Source organism: Vombatus ursinus, unplaced genomic scaffold, assembly GCF_900497805.2.
Source record: "Vombatus ursinus unplaced genomic scaffold, bare-nosed wombat genome assembly UNPS02009205.1, whole genome shotgun sequence".
Taxonomy (NCBI): Eukaryota; Metazoa; Chordata; class Mammalia; order Diprotodontia; family Vombatidae; genus Vombatus; species Vombatus ursinus.
In genome coordinates, this window is record NW_020948983.1 from 4001875 (window position 1) to 4016145 (window position 14271).

General features: G+C 36.0%; 1 pseudogene; it reads right to left on the reverse strand.

Annotated features, from left to right (window-relative positions):
- LOC114035463 overlaps nt 1–13557 on the reverse strand; it is a 51782-nt pseudogene extending 38225 nt beyond the window's left edge.
- Nucleotides 13558–14271: the final 714 nt, after the last annotated feature.

The following is a 14271-nucleotide window of genomic DNA, read 5'->3' on the forward strand; positions in this document are numbered from 1 at the left end:
TTCAACTCACCCTGTGCCCTCTATCCATCTATATCTATATCTATATATCTGTATCTATATCTATATCTATACACATACATGCATATAATTTTTCCCCTCCAACTACCGTAATAGTGACAAAGGTCTCATGAGTTACAAATACCGTCTTTCCATGCAGGAATGTAAACATTTCAACCTTAATAAGTCTCTTATGATTTCTCTTTCCTGTTAACCTCTTCATGTTCCACTTGAGTCTTGTATTTGAAAGTCAAGTTTTCTATTCAGATCTGGTCTTTTCATCAAGAATGCTTGAAAGTCCCCTATTTCACTGAATATCCTTTTTTTCCCCTGAAGGATTATACTCAGTTTTGCTGGGTAGGTGATTCTTGGTTGTAATTCTAACTCCTTTGCCCTCCAGAATATTATATTCCATGCCCTCTGGTCACTTAATGTACAAGTTGCTAAATCTTTTTTATCCTGATTGTGTTTCCACAATACTTGAATTTTTTCTTTCTGACTGCTTGCAATATTTTCTCCTTGACCTGGGAACTCTAGAATTTGTCTACAATATTTCTAAGAGCTTTCCTTTGGGGATCTCTTTCAGGAGGTGATTCTTTCCATTTCTATTTTGCCTTCTGGTTCTAAAATATGAGGGCAGTTTTCCTTGATAATTTCTTAAAAGATGATGTTTAGGCTCTTTTTTTGATCATGGCTTTCATATAGTCCAATAGTTTTTAAATTCTCTCTCCTGGATCTATTTTCCAGGTCAGTTGTTTTTCCAATGAGATATTTCACATTGTTTTCTATTTTTTCATTCTTTTAGGTTTGTTTTACAGAGAGCAGTAGAAGCATTCTGTCAATTCTCTTGCCACTAGAGAATTGGAAAAACTACTTTTGGAAAAAAAGCTTTTTGGTTCCCTGAGGCCTGCTTACTCCCCTCGACACTCCTGAATCCTCCTTCCTGGAGGTTACAGGGAAAAGTTAGAACAGCTAAAAACATCTTAGCAGATTCTGGAGGTTTTGTGATAGATCATTAAGGAGTTTTGAAACTCCTCCTTACAACCCTGGTCACTTCTTTCTCCCACTCCCTTTGCTTGAGTCAAGAGGGTATCTGTTAACCCCTTTCATAGAAGAGAGTTTCACCCTTTATCCCTCACCTTTGATTTTGCCCTCCCCCACCTGAGAAAGAAAGGAGTGGGTAGTGGCAGCAGCTACAGCGTGAGTCTCACTAGCAATGGCCTTGGGCCCTGGGGCAACCTTTGCCTGGAAACATCACCCAGGTTCAACACACCTGCTAAAGGTAATAAAGCTATCCTCTGAACATGGATAAGCATGCTCTTTTAAAGTTATAGTTTTAACTGTTAATGAGATGTTGATTCTCTGTATAAATTAATCCAGAAATGCATTTAACAAAATTGAAGTCACCTGATTGGTAATGGGTTTGTTTTCAAGTTTCAAATTGATGAAATTTTTCTATCGATTATGTCAAGCAACTTTTCATAATTTGGTTACTGCTAAAATGATTTGGCTATTGTTGGTTATTGTTTCAATGTGTAAACTAGACAAAAAGCTTGTTTGGGTTATGGCTTGCTGAGAATTTGCAAATACATAGAAATAATCTCTAAGGACTGGTTTTTTACAACAGGACAAATTTAAGTTTGAAATGTAAATCCTGTCAAAGTTTTTCCTAAGTTGTGATAAGTGAAACTTGCTGTGTAAGGTAAAAGCTCATGGGATTTTATTTTGAGTTGTTTGATGGATCATAATCCATTGATAATCAATAATCCACCATCTGAGAGAAATGCCACAAGCTTCTCAGAGAGAATGTGATACTGGTGGGAAGTCAGCATTGGGAAAAACTGAGAGGACAATTCTAGCCTCAGTCTAAGATGGGATCCTCCTGGATCAGTTTCCCCATTATATTCCTTTGAAAAAGAATATTACCTACCTGGCTATTCCTCAGTCTGGCTATGAGGTGGATTTGATACTTCATGGTTGGAAAACTGAATTATCTGAATCCAAACAGAGCTAAAGGTGTTTTAAATCTAGTCCCTGCTTTATATCTGGGCCCTGCAGTCTTTTCTGTTAGATTTGTGTCTTCCAGACTACAGGCCATTCGCTTACAATTGATAGCAAACAGCGGGTACCAGCCAATGTCCCCCCCATTGTTCCCTGGATGCAGGCTGTGCTAGCTTCCAGTCAACCTCCTCTTTGGGACCCCCTCAAGGCAGGGACAGCTCTACTCCCCTTGCCAGCAGGAAGCAGTTTCAGAAGCTAAGACCTTCGCCCTTTACCCCAAAAGAATTTGGGTCCCATTTGTTTGAGGGGGGAATGATGAGGATGAGAGCTAGACCCCAAAAAGGAAAAACCCTGGACTTTCTCACATGGCCCAATCTCTGGCATTTGCCTGAGGCTATAATCTCAACAACTGGCCTTTCATTGTGGCTACACCCAATCTCCCAATTCTGTTACCCTTAATCTAGCCTAGCTCTCCATTGTTTTACCTCCCTATGGCCCCAGGCATTTCCCACCCTTAATCTTAGGTAGGCTCCATTGTCCCTTGGCCACATGGTCCAGGTCCCAGGAGTTCTGTTCACCCCAGCTCACTGGCCACTGCCATCCAGATCTTCCTTAGACCCCTCCTCCAGTCACCCCAAATAACTTGGCCACTCCTAGATCCTTTCCACAGTCTTTCTGTATATAAGGTCCATCTTGTCTCCATTAGGGTACTTAGATTCTTAAAATCACTGTTTAGCCACTGCTTAGATTCCTAAAATCTAGCCAATAGCTCACTAACATTCAGACTCCTTAAGAGTCTGTCCAATATGATGGATGTTTGAATAAACCTTGTCTTTGGCTAAAAAAAAAGATATCTGGAAAGAGCTATAGGTTGCTCAAAAACATCTCTGAACAGGTTCATTCTTTTAGAAAGTGTTTAAATAATTATATATATGCATACATATATATATATATATATATATATATATGCATTTGATGAGGTCTAGAGGTTTAGAGGTGATGGAACCGCAAAATCACGACACATGGGGTCCTGCCCGAAAGAATTTCACCCAAACCTTCTTTCAGCCAAAAACAAGGTAAGGAATCTGAGCATCTGTGAGCTATTGGCTAGATTGTTAAAATCTGAGCAGTGGCTAGATTATAAGAATCCATGCATCTTAATGGAGACAAGATGGACCTTATATACAGAAAGACTACAGGAAGGATCTAGGAGTGGCTATGAGGTAATAGAACTCCTGGGACCTGGACCTTGTGGCCAAGAGAGAAAGTAGCCTAGATGGGATTAAGGGTGGGAAGTGGCCTGGGGCCATAGGGAGTTAAGACAATGAGGGCTAAACTAGGTTAAGGGTAACAGAGAATTGGGAGATTGTGTATAGCCACAATGAAAGGCCAGTTGATGGAATTATAGCCTTAGGCACCTGCCAGAGATTTGGCCATGTGGGAAAGTCCAGGGTTTTTCCTTTTTAGAGTCTAGATCCCATCCTCATCACATATATGCATATACTTATATATATGTGTATATATTGCCAAGAAAAGAGTCATTTTGGTTAGATCTGTAACTGGGATAAAAGAATAAAAGGTTATAATGATTGTAAAAAAGATTTTAGGGGGTTAGGCTTCCACAGCTGGATAAGAAATTCCAAGATCTTGTGGTTAGTCCCTCAACCAATCAGAAAGTACTCCAAACTTTACTATAAACAACTAGTTCTTAAGAAAGAGCCCTAGAGGCTAAACCGGTTGCAACCAGCTGGGTTCAAGGCCGGGGCTTAGACAGGGCAAAGACTTTTCCCCACTGGGCTTGCTTAATAAGCTTATTGAACATGAACTGACATACCCCAAGGGTGGAGATAGCCTCCATTTTCAAGCATGGGACCCATGAAGGGGGCAGAGTTGACAGAACATGGAAAAACATACAATGGGCTGTCCAGGAGGGGTGTAACTCAGATGAAGTAGACAATAGGAGCCCTGATGGGTGAAGTATGGGTCTTACTAAAGGTTTAAATGTTAATTCTACCACTGAACCAGTGCCCACCTGCTAGTAAAGTGCATTGTGCCTGCTTCCCTCAGGAGAAGTGTAACAAAGACTTTCCTTCACTCACTCACTGTAGTAGATTTTTGTTTCAGATTTTTCTAACAATGATAACATCACCAAGATATCTATACATTAGGTAAAAATTCTAAACATCAAAATAGTTTGACTGTATGACACCAGATGTCTGTATGTCTAGAAACATCTATTTTTCTGATGTCATTTACAAGAAACATCAAGATAAGGACTAAATTTTTTTACAAAATTTTAACATTTAAGAATTCTACTGTCTCTCCCAATAATCTATTATAAGAAATTCTGTTTTTAAAGACCTTCAAAAATTTAAATTATTTATCAGCTAGTATGAGATATCTTTAAAGTTGCAGTATAAATAATGCATCAATAATTTTACAGTTTAAGAAAAAAATTGCCTTTTATGAAGGAGATGAAATCAACTTTTTAAAAAATGAAATTAAATCATCACATCCAGGCATATGCTTTCCCCCATGGGGTAAAAATCAATATGACCACAGGAATTAATCATTCCAACACCTAAAATAAATAAAAGCAACAATAAATGCTTCTAAAGGTCCACAACGCATTTCATCACAATATCCACTTCTACTAAAAGCTCACCAAATTTAAAGAGTAAGTGGGTTGCAATAAATTCAGCATCTGATGGATCTGATCTGACTTCATTTGGCACGTCACGGAAATATGGCCCTGCTGGATCCAAGCCTACATAAAAGAGGATAAAATACAATAAAATAGAATCATACCACATAAACAAGTAAAAGTGAAATGCACAGAAACATATAGTATATGTTTTAGGACAGATGTTGACATAGAAGTAGTTTAATGCAAGTAGAAAAAAATCAAATTGACTGATCCAGACCTCTGCTTAGAATATTATAAATAGTCCTAATTGTGTCTTGTAGAAAAGACATCATGAAAAAATTATACAAAATGACTCTAATTTGTTGGTGGGAGGAGAAATTCCTAACAATTTTCAAGAAAAGAATCTTTTGGTGTAAACTTTTGGATTAAAAATATATTTGTTTTAAAACAAAGTACTAACTCTTTACAAAAAGAAAATTTTGTCCACAGATAACTATGGTCATAGTTAGCTAGAGAGACCAAGATAGATACATGATAGATAAAAAGATATTACATATGTATTTATGCATATCTATCTATGTATGCATATGCATTATGTGTATTATACATATATATTAATACATATATCTCACAATGTTTTTAGTCCTGACCTGTAATTTCTTTGTTATGGGTAACCCCAAGTTAACTATCTTCTCCCAAAGTAAATTTAACACTTAGAGGCTTAAGACATCAAGAGGTGAGATGACCAAGTTTCATCAAAAGGCTGATTCTTATCCTTTATGTTAGCCCCACTGAAAATTTCATATTAGAGAATTTCTCCTCAGACTGTAAGCTCCTTAAAAGTAAAGACTGTCATACCGTTCTTTGTATCCTCAGCATTTAGGACAGTGCTTGGTGCTTAATAAATTTGTGTTGACTATTACGTTACCTGAATGAGTAGACATGGTCTGAAGTTAGTGTAAACGAACTAACCAACAATTTGAAAATGTTCAGTCAGCCTTGTTTGAAACATACATATTAACAAGCTCCAGAAGCAATCAATCTAGGTCAGTTTTGCTGAGATCCAGGTAGCTTATATGCCCAACCCTCTCCTAATCTACCCCTTTAGTACAAAGAGATGCTAAATCAATGGCATAGTGAACCCCCCAAACAGAAACAATCAATCTGAGTTGCACAGAGATACAAGCTAATTTATGTCTGAATTTAACTTTTGGCTTGTCCTAGATGTTCCTCAACTAAGGAAAATTCCAGGTAAGTGTTCCTTTCTTCTCATATCTTTACAACTCCTGTTTTCCAGGAACCCAAAAATTAACATTTTTTATATTAGCATTTAAAAAGTCTTGAAGTTGGTGCCTCATTGAAAAGGTCATTTTTACAATTTTTAATGGGCTATTATGAAAAGTGATAATGGGTAGTTTTCTTTGCTTTTTTCATCTAAGAAATTTCTTTTTAGCATTTTTTAATTAAAAAAATCATCAGGGCATTAGACACTCCAAACATTTTAGAAATAGGAAGAACTATGGGATATACACCTATATAGAATCTTTATGTATGGTAATCTATGGAGACATCCAGGCAGCATTTTAATATTTTGCTTTATTTCTATCATGTTTCACCTAATGCTACCTTTTTTATTTTTAATAATAACAGAAACAATAATAATAATTTATATAGCACTCACTATGTGCCAGGCACTGTGCTAAGTGCTTTACAATTGCTATCTCATTTGATCCTCACAACTACTCTAGGACGTAAGTGTTATTATTATCCCCATTTCACAGATGAGGAAACTTTGGCAAACAGAGGTTAAGTGACTTGGCCGGAATCACATAGCTACTAAATGTCTGAGGCTGGATTTGAATTCAGGTTTTCCTGGGCTAGGTGCTCTATCCATCGTGCTACCTAGCTGTATAACATAACGTAACACAACATAACATAACATAATGTAACATAATGTGACATGATATGACATGACATGACATAAGATAATATAATGTGATGTAATATAACATTACATAACATAACAAAACACAACACAACATATCACAACATAACATAACCATATAATATCCCTAGGGCTGTTCAGACAATATGGACAGGCAAATATAAACTAGTAATGCTTAGAGGCATCATGGAAAACATGATGCCACGTCATAATGTATTAGAAAAACACTAAATTTGGCATCAGAAAACTTGGATTCAAATCCCAGCTCTTACATAAGCTCATATCTTCACCTAACCTCATACAGTCCCAGTCCTCTCATATTTATGTATTAACACTTCAAAAGATCCATAATTCCATCTGTGCATGTATTCCCTCAATTGATATAAAATGTAAACTTTTCTGGGTTTAGTAGACAGTTTTCTGAATTTCCATGGACAAAACTATTCAATACTGGTTGACCATCCATCTGCTGATGAGCTTGGGAAAGCTGATCCCCATTCTACAGAAATGTCAGCCTATATTTGGACTTGAACTTGAAGTCTTTCCACTTTGGTAGTACTTCTCAGAACTTGGACTTCTGCGGAATATTCTTCAAAAATCCATAATTTCAAGAGGAAGAGGGTACTAAGAATTCAAATGGGAGACATAAGCCATAGGAGGAACACTTTCATGGAAGTTCCAAGCTATAAAAGGGAACAACTGTTGATTACTGATTAATTGATCATAGTTGTGTTGCCTAAATGACCATATTATTGGGAAAATTAAATGAAGGTAAAGTGCTTTGTAACTATAAAACAATGTGGCAATATTATTGTGTCATAACTCACAATAAAACTCCCATCAATCATGGACCTTATTCTTCCAATGTTTGACATATTTGACCCAGCTTCCTCAGCAAGATGGGCTCCCAAGCTGTGACCAATCAAACAAATACATGTTGGAAGGAAAATATCCAAATTTTTCTGGTGAAAATTTGTAAAGAAAATAGTCATTCAATAAGCATTTATTAAATACTTAATATATTCTAGGCACTGTCCTAAGGGCTAAGATGCAAAGAAAGGAAAAAACACTGTCCCTAGCCTCACGGAGCTTACATTCTAATGAGGGAGACAATATTTATATAACTAGTCATGTACAAAATATACATTGAGGAGATGGAAGGTAAACTCAGAGAGAAGGTATTAATATGACACTGGGTTGGGTGAGGAGAACCAGGAAAAGCCTGAAGAAGGGAGGATTTGAGCTAAGTCTTAAAAACAAACAAACAAACAGAAGAGGGAGAGGTAAGAGGTCAGGGCATTCCAGGCATAAAGTACAGTCAATTCAAAGGAATAGAATCTGGGGATGGAAGAATAGCAAGTAGGTTAGAGTAGCTGGATATTAGAAGGCATAGGAAGGAGTAAAGTCTAAGAAGACTGGAAAGACAGGAGGAGGCCATCTTAAGAAGAGATCATATTTTATCCTAGAGGTAACACCACTGGAATTTACTGAATTTGGGGGCAGAAAGTGGCACAGGGAGGGGAGCATGATCTACACTACAGGAAAATCACTTTAGTTGTTGAGTGAAAGATGTATCGGAGTAAGGAGAAACAAGACCAATTAGAAAATGATTGCATATATTCTTAAATACAGAAGAGCAGAAAAACTTAGGTTGGGGGGAGGTGGAAGGCTGGATTCGTTTATCACTTCTGTAGATATGGAGGTACTGGATAAGGTTTATCCACTTCTACTATATTGCCTGGCTAACGGAGAGAACCACAGGCAATGGTACAACCACAGACTCTGAAAGATAAATAGCTGCTGTGATCAGGGCACAATTTTGCTCTTCAGGCACGTACATTTACGTTCAGAGGTCTTTTATTTATCAGACATTTTCTCCACCAGTATACGGCAGAATTATGCCAGCCAAAGTTCACCTGCCTAGCAACCCCAAACCTCCCAATATACAAGGGAAGATTATTAGATAGCCTATGCCCCCAAAGTTAAACAACCTTTATGCTCCTATAACAGTGCAATCCAAAGTAAGAGAGGAATCTGGAGAGTATAACTTAGTGGTACAGTAGGTATCTCTCTGGGCAGGAAGACCTGAGTTCAAATCTAGCATGAGAAACTTACTATGTGACCCTGGGCCAATCATTTAAATCTGCCTGCCCTGGTTTCCTCAACTGTAAAACTGGGATAATAATAGCATCTACCTTTCAGAATGATTGTGAGGATCAAATGAGATTATATTTGTTAAACACTTAGCACAGTGCCTGACACACAATAGACATTTAACAAATATGTGTTTTCTTCTTTTAAAAGAGAAATATAAAACTCATGGAAAGAAACATTTTTGGACTTGTCTAAATTTCAAGAAACAGCTGCATAACTAGCGGCAGTGGTGGGAGGTGGGGATCATCCTGTTGGCTATTTGTCAACAGGGTTGTTTACATGAAATTATCACCCTTTAATTACATATATTTGTAGATAAAACAGGTGATCATTAAAGGTAGGTCTCCATTATGATCAATGCTTGCCCAGCCAGAAAATGACTGCTAATTCACTGACGTTAGTCTTTCAGTGATAATCATGTAAAGAAACACCGCCATCCAGTGGCATTTTTAGAAATTGCAGTTTCTTTCTCAATTACTACCATTTATTTTTCTAGCTACGTTTCACTCACATTGCTTTAATTGACTAGTAAATCTCTAATGGAGACAGAGAGAGAGAGAAAGAGAGAGAGAGAGAGAAAGGGAGAGAGAGAAAGGTAATTAAATAGTGAAAAGCAAGATTCTGACATCTGCAAAGGGGTAAGAAACATGTAATTCGATGTAGGTTTTTTTTTATTATTGAATAAAGTTTTCTTACCACCACAAGGATACTTACAAAGTAGGCTACTTCTGTCCCTGCTCCCTGGATTATACTTACTGCAGGGATGTATTCTAATGGCCATTGATCCAGTCTACAATAATAGAATTCACGTCTTCCACCTTCAACAGAACCTGGAATGGAAAAAAGAGCATGTTATTAATCAAAATTAAAGTACTTAACCAGTCAACTTTATATTACATTAGTTGTCCATTTTGAGTACAATAAGGGATGGTTCTTATTTGTTAAATTTAAAACTTTTTCCTTTGAAATAGAAGAACTTTATCACGTAATATCAGTCATACTTTTCCGTAAGTATGATCCTGGATGATTATTTTGACACAACTGATAAATAAATATGTAAATGAAAAGTGGTGAAATCACCTGAGGTCTCCAGATAAGTGTTTTATTAGCAAAATGGAATAATTTCCACAAATGTTATTAATGTAATTAAAGGTATATTAACATCAAGTAGAAAGTTTTCATATGGTTATAAAAACAGTTTAAACCATTTCTTATAACAACAAAATATTTGTGTCATGTCTTGGCCATATTCCACCTGTCTTTAATCCAGGTATGTTGATGCAACTTATCTTGTCTGTTCTAAAATATGAGACTTATATAACTGAATAATTTATTTCACTGATCCCCTATTTTAAATGAAGATAAGCTAAAATGAATTATTGTTCATTAGTATTTAATACTTAATGAAATAACATATTTTAGAATTGCTCTAATCTTTCATTGGATAATTTTCTAAGTTAACAGTTTCCTTTCAGTTTGGTTCAATTAAAAAAGCATTTATTACTTACTATGGGCAATGTACCGTGCTAAAGCTGAGGGATATGAAACTAATAACTAAACAATCCCTGCCTTCAAAGAGCTTATATTCTACTGAGGAGCTAGGAGAATACAGCATGAACACAGATACACAGATAAGTATGTGCAGAGTATGTATAAATATTTTTCAAGAGGGAAGGAGTATTAATACTTTGTGGTAGATCAGAGAAGACCTTACGGAGGAGGTGGCACTAAGTTGTGCTTTGAAGTAAACTAGGAATTCTATGGGTTAAAGACAATGAAATGTTACACAGATGACAAACCAGCTGTGCAAAGTCACTAGTCAGGGGATGGAATGTTAGATTCAAAGAATAGATATCAGGGTATTTGACCATTTGGGCTAGAACAAAGAGTGTGTGATGAGGAATAATACAAAAGAAGCCTGGAAAGGTAGGTGGAAGCCATAATATTATCGTCTTCCAGTCTTCTTACATCTTATTCCCTGATACTTATTCTTTGATCCAGTGACACTTGCTTCCTGGCTATTTCCAGAACAAGACACTCAATCTCTAGGCTCCAGGCATTCTCATATGCTCGACTGAGTGAATGGATTTAAATGCTAGACTGATGGTTTTGTATTTTCAATAAATGGATCTGAGGATCATCTATAGAGAGATAATTGTACCCATGGGACTGACTGAACCACTAAAAGGATATTATAGAAAGGAAAGAGGGCCCAGAACAGAGCCACAGAGGACACCCAAGGTTAGTGAGGGTGACAAGACCTTAAATGTTCAGTGCTTGGCACAAAATAGGAGCTTAATAAATACTGATTGATTGAATTAGGGTAGAGGCCATGTGCCTGGAGAGAAGGTCTGAGAGATGTTATTGATGTAGAATTGACAAAATTTAGCAACTGATAACATATTTCTTCTGAAAAAAAAGTCCTCATTTCTACATGCAACAAAATATCATTAAATGCAATGTCAACATTTAAATAGAAGGAAAAAAATATTTTGTTTTTCATGGCAATATTTGTAAGCCAATGTCATATGCTTATTGCACGGGCCAAACCAGTTTGGAAAATACGATGTTTAAAAAAATCAATTTTATGATGTTATTAAAGTTCTGTTCATCTTTCTTGGATTAAAATAATTTATGCTTATAACCATACTCTTCTAGGCTTGGGGTACTTTAAACATACATGTGGTTTGTTTTGTTGGTTTTTTTTAATAAAAAGCTTAGTTATAATCATTTCTAATAAAAAGTGACCACTGTAGCTAACAAAGAAATTGCATAATGATAGTATACCAATAAAACAACATTTGTGAAGCTTCTAACTTAGGGCACATTGATATTGCATAAATAAAATGCATGAATTATTGAAATTGGTTCTCTATACTATCCAAGTTTAACAAATAACTGTCCAACCATCTGTTTTGCATTGGCTTTGTAGACAAAGTATAATACTCCTAAATGCACATATTTAACTCTAAGTAAATGTATTTTTGCTTTTGTTTTTGCTTTTTGTTTTTTTTTGATATTTTATTTTTTCTAATTACATGTCAAAACAATTTTTAACTTTTTTTAAAATTTTGAGTTCCAAATTCTCTTCCTCTCTGTCCTCCCTTCTTATCAAGAAGTCAAGCAATTTGATATAGGTTTTATATAAGTTTACATTTGGAGTTATGCAAAACATTTTCATACTAGTCATTTTGTGAAATAAAACACTCAGTTTTGATGGGTAGGTGATTCTTGGTTGTAATCCTAGCTCCTTTGCCCTCCAGAAAGAATATTATATTCCAAGCCTTTTGATCTTTTAATGTAAAAGCTGTTAAATCTTGTGTTATCCTGACTGTGGTGCCAAGAGATTTGTATTATTTCTTTCTGCTTGTTTGAAATATTTTCTTCTTGACCTGGGATCTCTGGAATTTGGCTATAATATTCCTGGGAGTTTCCATTTGGAGATCTCTTTCAGGAAGTGGTCAGTGGATTCTTTAAATGTCTATTTTACCCTCTGGTTCTAAAATATCAGTGCAGTTTTCCTTGATAATTTCTTGAAATATGATATCTAGGTCATTTTTTAAAAATGCAACTTTCAGATAGTCCAATAATTCTTAAATTATCTCTCCTTAATCTATTTTACAGGTCAGTTTCTTTTATGAGATGGTTCACAATTTTTTTCTATTTTCACTCTTTATTTTGTTTTATTGTTTCTTGATATCTCGTAAAGTCATTAACTTCCACTTGCCCAATTCTAATTTTTAAAGAATTATTTTCTTCAGTGAGCTTTGGTACTTCCTTCTCCACTTGGTCAATTCTTCTTTCTAAGAAGTTATTTTCTTCAGTGAATTTTTGTACATTTTTCCTCATTTGGCCAATTCGGATTTTTAAGGAGTTCTCTTCAGCAAATTTTTGTATATATTTTTCCATTTGACCAATTCAGCATTTTAAGGAGTTCTTCTCTTCATTGGACTTTTGTACCTCTTTTACCCTTTGGCCAATTCTGGTTTTTTTTAAATGTTATTTTTTTCAGTATTATTTGTGCCTTCTTTACCAAGCTGTTGACTCTTTTTTCATGTTTTTTTCTTGCATTGCTATCAATTCTTTTTCCAATTTTTCCTCTACCTATGTTATTTGATTTTCAAAAGTTTTAGAACTCTTCCAGGAATTCGTTTTGGGCCTGAGACCAATTCACATTTTTCTTTGAGGCTTTGGATGTAGATATTTTGATGTTGTCTTCTTCTGAGTTTGTGTTTTGACCTTCCCTGTTACTATAGTAACTTCCTATGGCCAAGTTCTATTTGTTGTTATTTGCTCATTTTTCTTGACTTTTAACTTTATGTTAAAGTTGGGCTCTGATTCCAGGGTGCAGGGGCACTTTCCCAACCTTCAGGTTTTTCGTGCTGCTGTTTTTGGTGCAAGTTCTGGGGGTCTGCAAGTTTTCAGTTCTTCTAAGATGGTATGATCTAAGAAGAAGTATGTTTACTACTCTCCTAGCCTGTGCTCTGGTCTGTGAGTGACCACAAGTACTCTTTTCTACCCTGGAACTAAGACCAAGGTCTCTGCAAGCTCTAGTGTGCTAGTGCTACTTCTGATCTGGGACTATGACCTTGAACCAAGTATGGGCAATGCAACAGAGTCCTGAATCCCATGCCAACAAAAGATCCCCTGTAATCTCCTTTTGACTAGTTGTCTGACCCCTTACCATCTGTGGGCTGAGAGCTCCTGGAGCCTCTGCCACCAATGATTCAGTAATTCTCAAGGTTTGGGGCTGGCTTGTCAGCATTGCCTGTGCTGGACAGCTGTCCACTCTTTGCTCAGTGAGACATATCATTCCTGCCAACATTCTAGGTTGTCTTGGGCTAAAAAATTATTTCTTCCTGTTTTTTTATTGTTTTTACTGGAACAGAATTTGTTTTGAGGCATTATTTTAAAGTTTTTGGGAAAGGAATTTGAGAGAATTCCAGTGAGTCCTGCCTTTACTCTTCCATCTTGGTTCTGCCTCAAATAAACACTTTTTTTCTGACCTGAAACAATTAGAGTGACTTTTTTTTGGCTGATATCAATGAAATTTTCAGGTCAAATATAATGTCATTTTTTACAATAAATGATATGATAGCTCTAAACATAAAAAGAAAAACAAAAGCTCATACTGTTGAAATGATGCAAGAAAATTCAGAAATATTTACAGAACATTGAATTGGTGGCAATGGGCATATAGACCATTCAAAAATTTTCTAATAAGTTATTTACCAGCATAGGAAACCATGTAGATTTGTCACCAACAACTCTAGGAAGGACTTTGCCAATGAATAAATTTAAGTCAGAAACAAATACATTTGTCATACTATGCTATCAAAAGGACCCAGATACAAACTTTAAAGTCAGTTTCAGAGCCATTTGGCCCATAAAAAATAAAAATCCAAATATAAACCCCTATATCAAGAAAGAGAAGTTTAATTTGCAAGGAAAACATTGTTGATATGATACTTGGATCTATTGCCCAAATCACAGTGTGAAGAAGCTGGATTCTGTAACCTATGTGCCA